The following is an 8,483-nucleotide window of genomic DNA, read 5'->3' on the forward strand; positions in this document are numbered from 1 at the left end:
CCTTGCTCCTCAGTCACACCACCTTTTTGCATCTACCTTTCAAGACCAGCAGTACACTTGGACTAGGTTACCCCAAGGACCTGTGCACTCCCCCACCATTTTTCTCACAGGTATTACACAGGCAGCTTAGAGATTTACAATTACCCGGGGGCTCTACGGTAACACAGTACGTAGCTGACCTCCTACTGGCAAGTCCGTCAGAAACCTCAAACGTGCAGGACACCAATACGCTTCTGAAAGCTCTGCATTCATGAGGATACCTGATCCCGTCCCAAAATGTAAAGAGAGCCCAGCGGCAAGTGAGATTTCTGGGAACCCTTTTGAGTGCAACCGAAAGGCAGCTCACCCCAGAAAGGGTAACCCCAATCCCTGTGACGCCCCTGCCATCTACGCCGAAAGTCATGCGTGCCTTCCTTGGGCTGGTAAACTTTTGCAGACAGTGGATTCCCAATGTTGCTCTGTATACAAAACATTTGAGTCCTCTGGCTTCCCGTACGCTTAAAGGGCCCCTAGGGCTAACTGAGCAACAGAGAGAGGCTTTCGAGGAATTGAAAAAATCCCTCTCGAGAGCTTCGGCTCGTCCGTTCCAGCTTTTTGTGAATGTTTTTGATGGCTGCGCCACCGCAGTGCTCACTCAGATTAATGGAGATAGACGCAGGCCCGGTGCCTATTATTCCACTAAGTTAAACCCCGTAGCGCAGGGATTACCCCCCTGTTCGCAGACGCTCCCGGCCGTTCACTGCCTAGTTACGGCTGTTTCCAACATCACCCTCCAACAGCCAGTTACAGTGTACTCGTCCCATACCATTGTAGCGCTACTGACCACCCACCAAACCCAACATCTTACTCAGTCCAGACTAAGCCGTTATGAAATAGCATTACTTAATCACCCACTCCTCAACTTTGCATACTGTGATACCGTAAACCCTGCTGCATTTTTAGAGACGGCCTCCGTTGCGTTGACTGAGCCTCCTCATGACTATTTGCTATGGAACTATTTTCTCACCTAACCGCGTCCCGACCTCTCAGATGCAGCTATTCCAGGGGCCACAGCTCACTTTGTACGTGGATGACATTTCACGGTCTCTGAGACAGGGGAGCGCCTCTGCGGCTACGCCGTTGCCGACGACGACCGCACGCTCCAGAGTGGCACTCTCCAGCCCCCAGTTTCTGCCCAAAAGGCAGAGCTTGTTGCTGTCATACGAGTCTGCATCTTAGCCAAGGACAAAAAGGCCAATGTTTATACAGATTCCCGCTCCGCATTTGGGGTGGCCCATGACCTTGGACAGCTCTGGGCGCCACGAGGGTTCCTCACCCGCTCCGGGACCCCCATCCAGAATGTCATGTATGTAAGGAACCTCCTTCAGGCCATACTCCCCCCCCCACCGAAAAAATAGCCATTATTGAATGTTCTGCTCATCTAAAAGATGAATCTGCAGTGACTAAAGGAAATAACAGGGCCGATTTGGCAGCCAAGCAGGCTGCGCAGGAGGCAACTGCGATAGTTTTAACTGCAGAGAGATTGGCCTTCACCCTGACTAAAACACCACGAGCGCTGTGTTCTGCAGACAGGGCTACAGTTCAAAGACTCCAGGGGGACGCCCCTGATTCAGAAAAAAAAAACAACTTTGCAAGACACAGGGATGTGCGCATTCGGTGTCCACGGGCTTCTGGCGTACCCCAGTTGTCCAGGTCTGTATTCCTGATGCATTGCTGCCTATGATGCTCGATTGCTTGCATACGGACACCCACCTTGGCAAGGACGGAATGAGTAATATTTTGCTCCGTACATGGTGACACCCCAGGCTGGGGGAAGCTGCTGCAGCAAAAATACAAGCCTGTTTGATTTGCCAAAAGACAAACGCGGGAAGGGGAGTAAAGTGTGCCGCAGGGAAAACCCCTTGCCAAGTGGTCCTTTTGAATGTATTCAGCTTGATTTTATCGAAGTACCGCGTGTACACTGTTATAAGCATTGTTTAGCGATTGTAGATGCGTTCAGTTGATAGATTGAAGCCTTTCCGACCACCAATAATAAAGCTTCCACGGTGGTAAGGTCGTTGCTGACAGAGATTATACCGAGATTCGGAGTGCCCGGCAAATAATTTCGGATAATGGCTCTCACTTTGCAGGAAATATAAATAAGGAACTATGCGAGGTGCTGAGCATCGAACCGCAGTTTCATTGTGCTGACCACCCGAAGGCTGCAGGAACAGTGGAACGGGCCAACGGCACCCTGATAAACAAGCTGTCTAAGTTAATGTCCGAAACCGGACTGAGTTGGCTGAAGGTCCTTCCGCTGGCTTTATACCATATGAGAATTACCCCGTACTCCACTACAGGGGTATCTGCAGCTGAAATTGTTTATGGGCGTCCTGGAAGGAGGACCCCGTGGGACGCTGACATGCAGCCTCCCGCCCAAATTGATCTAAATGTCATGGGGGACGAATTGCAGAAGTACTTTCGCCAACTAATATCCTCTCTAAAGTTTCTTCACTCCCAAGTACAGAATACCCTTAATGAGCCTGGAGGTCAGGGAACAGAGTGGCCGGAGTTGAAAATTGGAGATTCGGTACTGATCCGGCATTGGGAGCGCTCCAAGCTTGGACCCCGGTGGAAAGGGCCATTCCAGATACTACTGCAAACACCGACGGCCGTTAAGGTTCGAAAGCACAGCCGCTGGATCCACCTAAGTGATTGCAAACGATGGGCTCCGCAGGTGGACTAAAGACTGTTATTCGACTTTTCGCTGGTATGATTGCCTCCGTGGCATGAAGCCTGGAGGACATTTCTTTTATAAAGCTCACATGAGTTTGCATGGAAACCGTACTGCATGTTATCCTTTGGTACAATCTGGAGAAGCATTGTTTGTTGATAACCCATCAGTGCTAAATTGGGCAGAAGATGACTTAATAGTGGAGGATAGATCAGGGGCTGGATCTAAAGGGGGTTCAGGGGAAAGTGTCGTTGGGGAGTGGGGAATAAGAATGCGGGTAAGGGCATTGGGAATTATCCCTTCTGTTTTGCAGGAGAAGGGGAGGGATGCGTCCTTGCCAGGGTACCCAGGGAGATACCTTGCCTGAAGAAACATTGTTCGGACCGCCGATGTAAGATAATCCAGGGAATATTTTCTTGTGAATGTATCCACGAACAATGCGTGCCCCTCTCTAAGGGAACTCAGTTTGTGTGTGGATATTGCAATGGGACTCGTGTGTCAGCAGGTTCAGAGACTTTTGAATAATCTTTCCTAAATCTTCAGAAGCACTTGTCGTATGATAAAATAGTAAGTTACAGAATTACTTGCTACAGGGCCAAGAGAGGATATGTGTTATTGTTCAATGGCACCTATGCTCCAGCTACCATCACACTGCCTAACCTCTTTGCAATGGGAACGATCGGACCACTTTCTGTTCCCTGCCCTCAGGTTGCCCACGTTCGACGGCGACTGACAGCTCGAGCCGTGAGTAAGGAATTCTGTGCTGACTGGAGGAGTCCCGTCGCTCTGGGCTCTTCTGTGGGCTATGGGTTCCTGAGAGCTCTCTCTCTCTAGGAAGTTCGGCAGGAACCATGGCAACGATGAACCGCAAATACATCATTTGTTGGCTGGCGGCATTGGGGAACAGTACAATGGAAGGTCTGGAGGTTGTTAACAGAGAACTGGTAGAGTTGCGGCTTTACGCACAGCAGACCAGGTATGCTGTGGACTATCAGTTGCCCCCACAGGCAGGGGTGTGCGCCATAGTCAGAGACAAATGTATCACCCATGTCACTGACGAATCATACAACGTGACCCATGCCATTTAGTCAATGAAGAAACAATTGGATGATTTCAGCCAAGGTTCGGGGAAGGGGGACGGCTGGTTAGGATGGTTACAGGGAGGATCATGGGCATCTTATTTGCTGCATGGGCTGATTATTCTTATTGTTATAGTTATTGCCTGCTGTGTGATGATGACCTGCCTGAATGCTGGCTGCTGACTTTGCACGGAGAGACTGATGATGCTTCGCTTGGTCCCTGTTTAATTGTTCATCATAAAGTAATAAAAAGGAGGAATGATAGAATGAAGGGACAGGTAAATGGGAGAAAAACAGAGGCAATGATTAATTAATGGTCAATCACCTTGTGGGCGCCTTAGCTTAGTGTTTTGGACAGTGAAAAATAAGCTTTACCCAGCAACCGGTGACGTACTAGTCATTGTCCTCTAAAGACAGGCAAAGGCTCAAATCAGGAACTATCTGATCTTGCAGAAGCAGCTCAAGGTAGAGCTAAATATGGGAAGTATAGTGTAGGGGCTAGAATGTTCCGGAGAAAAGGGGAAGAATCCGAATGAGGAACTCATGGGCTAGCTTTGGCTTATAGCAATTATAACTAATTATCTTACATCTAATTGTATCTCAGCATGTGATTGAAATGATTCTAATATTATCTAAACTTGTAATCGTAAGATTTCCTGCTACCTTATCAATGTTATAGATTGTGGAGAACTGTGTAATTCGGGGTCAGTGTCTGGACTGACTCTTTTGGGAGATCAGTCTGTAACTTCCCCCATAGCACGCTCTGAGTAAAGAATGAAGGTTTGAAAAGAATTACGCGTGTTAGTGTACTTGTGGTACAATTGCTATTGCATCAGGTCGGATCGAGTACGACACTGGGAGATCCTGCTTTCTCCGGCGGACAGAACGTAGGTGTTCAGCGAAAGGATCTCCCAGTCTGCGTCGGGTCTCACCAATATATAGAAGTCCACATCGGGAGCACCGGACGCAGTATATCACCCCAGCCGACTCACAGGTGAAGTGTCGCCACACCTGGAAGGACTGTCTGGGGCCCTGAATGGTGGTAAGGGAGGAAGTGTAAGGGCATGTGTAACAATTTTTCCGCTTACAAGGATAAGTGCCAGGAGGGAGATCGGTGGGGAGGGATGGGGAGGGGGATACGAATGGACAAGAGAGTCGCGTAGGGGGCGATCCCTGCGGAAAGCAGGAGGGTGGGTGGAGGGAAAGATGTGCTTAGTGTTGGGATCACGTTGGATGTGGTGGAAGTTACAGAGGATAATATGTTGGACCCGGAGGCTGGTGGGGTGGTAGGTGAGGACCAACAGAACCCTATTCCTAGTGGGGTGGCGGGAAGATGGAGTGAGAGCAGATGTGCGTGAAATGGGGGAGATTCGTTTGAGAGCAGAATTGATGGTGGAGGAAGGGAAGCCCCTTTCTTTAAAAAAGGAGGACATCTCCCTCGTCCTGGAATGAAAAGCCTCATCCTGAGAGCAGATGCGGCGGAGACGGAGGAATTGCGAGAAGGGGATGGCATTGTTGCAAGAGACAGGGTGAGAAGTCGAATAGTCCAGATAGCTGTGAGAGGCAGTGGACTTATAGTAGATATCAGTAGATAAGCTGCCTCCAGAGATAGAGGCAGAAAGCTCTAGAAAGTGGAGAGAGGTGTCGGAAATGGTCCAGGTAAAGTTGAGGGCACCTCCCCCTCGTACCCCATCCGTTATTTATTTATATACACACATTCATTTTCTCTCTCTCCTTTTTCTCCCTCCGTCCTTCTCACTATACCTCTTGCCCATCCTCTGGGTCCTCCCCCCCTTTCTTTCTCCCTAGGCCTCCTGTCCCATGATCCTCTCATATCCCTTTTGCCAATCACCTGTCAAGCTCTTTGCTCCATCCCTCCTCCTCCTGTCTTCTCCGATCATTTTAGATCTCCCCCTCCCCCTCCCACTTTCAAATCTCTTACTAGCTCTTCATTCAGTTAGTCCTGACGAAGGGTCTCGGCCTGAAACGTCGACTGTACCTCTTCCTAGAGATGCTGCCTGGCCTGCTGCATTCACCAGCAACTTTGATGCGTGTTGCTTGAAATTCCAGCATCTGCAGATTTCCTCGTGCTTGTGTCAGAGTTGAAATGATGCGTTATTGCTAGTCCTGGGACTGATTACTGGGTCCTCGCTACACTGTGAGCTCGTTAGCAAAACAGATCTGGTTCCTTTGAGCTTATTAAGGAACTAAATCAGAAGAGCCGAGGAGTTAATGGAAACGTTGGAGCTGGAAAGGAAATTCTGGGAATAGATTTTAGGTGGAACCATGCGTCCATGAAGGTCACATCGGCTGATTTTTCCGTCACGTTTAGACAACAGTGAGAAATGCTCTTGAAGAGCTCTGACTTGAGGGCGGCGGGCTCGGTGTTTGAAGGTAAGTTTACCTCCTGTAGTTGCTTTTCGAACAACGTAGGCGCTAAAAAGTTCTTTAGCCTGGAGGAACGGGGCAGCGGAGCTGAAGTCCCGTGAGCTCGATTATAGGTTACGCACATACATTGAAACGGCCTGTACTTGAATCATTTTTAATAACACACCCATCTAGCAATTACAATAAGAAAACAGCTGTCTTCACTCACACAGAGACAACGTCGGTCAGAACTACCTTCCTGCCGTAAACACGCTTATCATACCCGAACGCATTCACGCATTTTTCAGATTATGTAATTCACAGCCTCACGATCTACTTGTTTCCTAAGCGAGCCTGCTTTCTCGGCCTAGGAGATGCTAGAAGACAGGTCATTTTAATTGTTGAATTACATTGCGCCACTTTGATTTGTTGACTACAGTTCACACTAAACTATATGTCGCTGAGTGGCACGGATAGTTGGTGGCCCTTAATTATTCCGAACTCCCTGTCTTGGCACAGGGATAAGATAAGCACATCAGTACTTGCGTAAACTGCATGCAGAATATTCAAATTAATGCATTGTGACGTAAGAATTATGCAAGGATTACATCATTTACATATAATGTTTTGCAAATCCATGGATAAACGTCCCCTCACCTTCGTGGTTTCTGATTGAGCCGATTCGTTTTCATTCTCCACCACTGTCGGCGTCCGGAGTCTTTTCCTCAGTGGGTATATATAGTCCAAATCAGAATGCGACCAATTTTATTGTTGTCTGCCTTGGCGTTTAACAGAAAAATGAACATTTCCCTGCTGGAAATTTAACTTTTTATCTGTACTATTTCCTATTATTCATTCACCATGCATTTGATTTCGCTTCTTGGGGCCTTTAGCTTAAAACTGTACTCGTCCACCAGCTGAACAGGTGTATTCACAGCCTCCGTAACGGTCATTCCTCATGTCCGCCCTGGCACAGATGTACCTATCCCTACTGTACACTCCCGCAAAGACAGAATCAATTTATTCTGAAACGACTGTCTGTCGGTAGTGAATCGTTAGGCATCGGGAACGGCGACTCGCTACCCATACACACTGTCTACGAAGAATTTAGTGCGGTGCGCCAGAGCTGCATTCTGACTCATGTTACATAGACATGTTTTCTCGGTATTTTCTGACCCGTGTAATCTAATCCCAAAGAGTGTGGGTTCCGGTGGTGGCATCTAATCCGTCCTACAAAGCGAGCCTTTTCTCAAGGCACTCAGACATCCGAAACAAAATGCCCATATTCACTTGTTCATATGCCAAGTCAGCCAGAAAACAGGCGTATCATCGGCTTCTTGTGAATTCTGCCTGTAACTCTGTTATGCTTCAAACCCTGGTAGTGGTTAATGTGGTTCTCGGACGGGGAAGGTAGCAGAATCGAATTTTCATCATTGCTTCCATCAGTTGCATATTTGGTTCCGAATTCTGGGTTTGACTGTCTATCATTGGTCCTTCTCAATCCATCCATTCTCGTCGCTCGATTCTTTGATAAACTTTCTTTCTTCCATCAGTGAGCTGTGGTCAATTGCATTCCGCGACAACAAACTCGTTCATTCCCAAACCTGAACTCACAGCTGGAGGACAAGGGACATTTTAATGTTCTGGATCAAAGGGATATAGATCATAAACTGCTTCATACGCTTACATCTGGTCTTTCTGACAGAGGGAAACACATCGGACAGAACAGCACAGTTTCAGTGGAACGGCCGACTTAGTTCCACTCGCGGCGGACAGGGAACCCGGACTGTCCCAGTGGCATACGAGTAGCATATCGGCAGATCTCATTCATAAATATTCCAGAAAAGATCTAGTTAACTTGTGCAGGTCCCGAAAGAATCACAGAATTATTGCCGGGACTGGAAGTCTCGTAGAACAAGGGGAGGTGGGGCTATTTTCATCTCAGCGAAGGCGGCTGGCAGGTGGATATTAATAATTTTATAATATTCCATGGACGTACATAGGTTAGAAAGTGAAATATTTCATTCAACACAGTGATGTCTAAAACAAGCGCCCAGACATTTACGTTCAGAAGGCAAGGTAGTAACGGGAACTTGAAGTGCAAGATGATTTTTTTTTCCCCAACGCAGACATCGTGATTCTGCGGAATACGTCACCAGAACAAAATGCTGAAGGTTAGTAGACATACGGACATGCACATATACAGGAATGTCTGGATAATACTTGGGTAAAATGCAACCATACGGGACTCAACAGGTAGATACCGTATCTTGTTGGACGGACGATTGGTGTGAAGTGTCAATTTCAGTGCTATAACACGTCAT

The sequence above is a fragment of the Mobula birostris genome, chromosome 13 (assembly GCF_030028105.1).
Source record: "Mobula birostris isolate sMobBir1 chromosome 13, sMobBir1.hap1, whole genome shotgun sequence".
NCBI lineage: Eukaryota > Metazoa > Chordata > Chondrichthyes > Myliobatiformes > Myliobatidae > Mobula > Mobula birostris.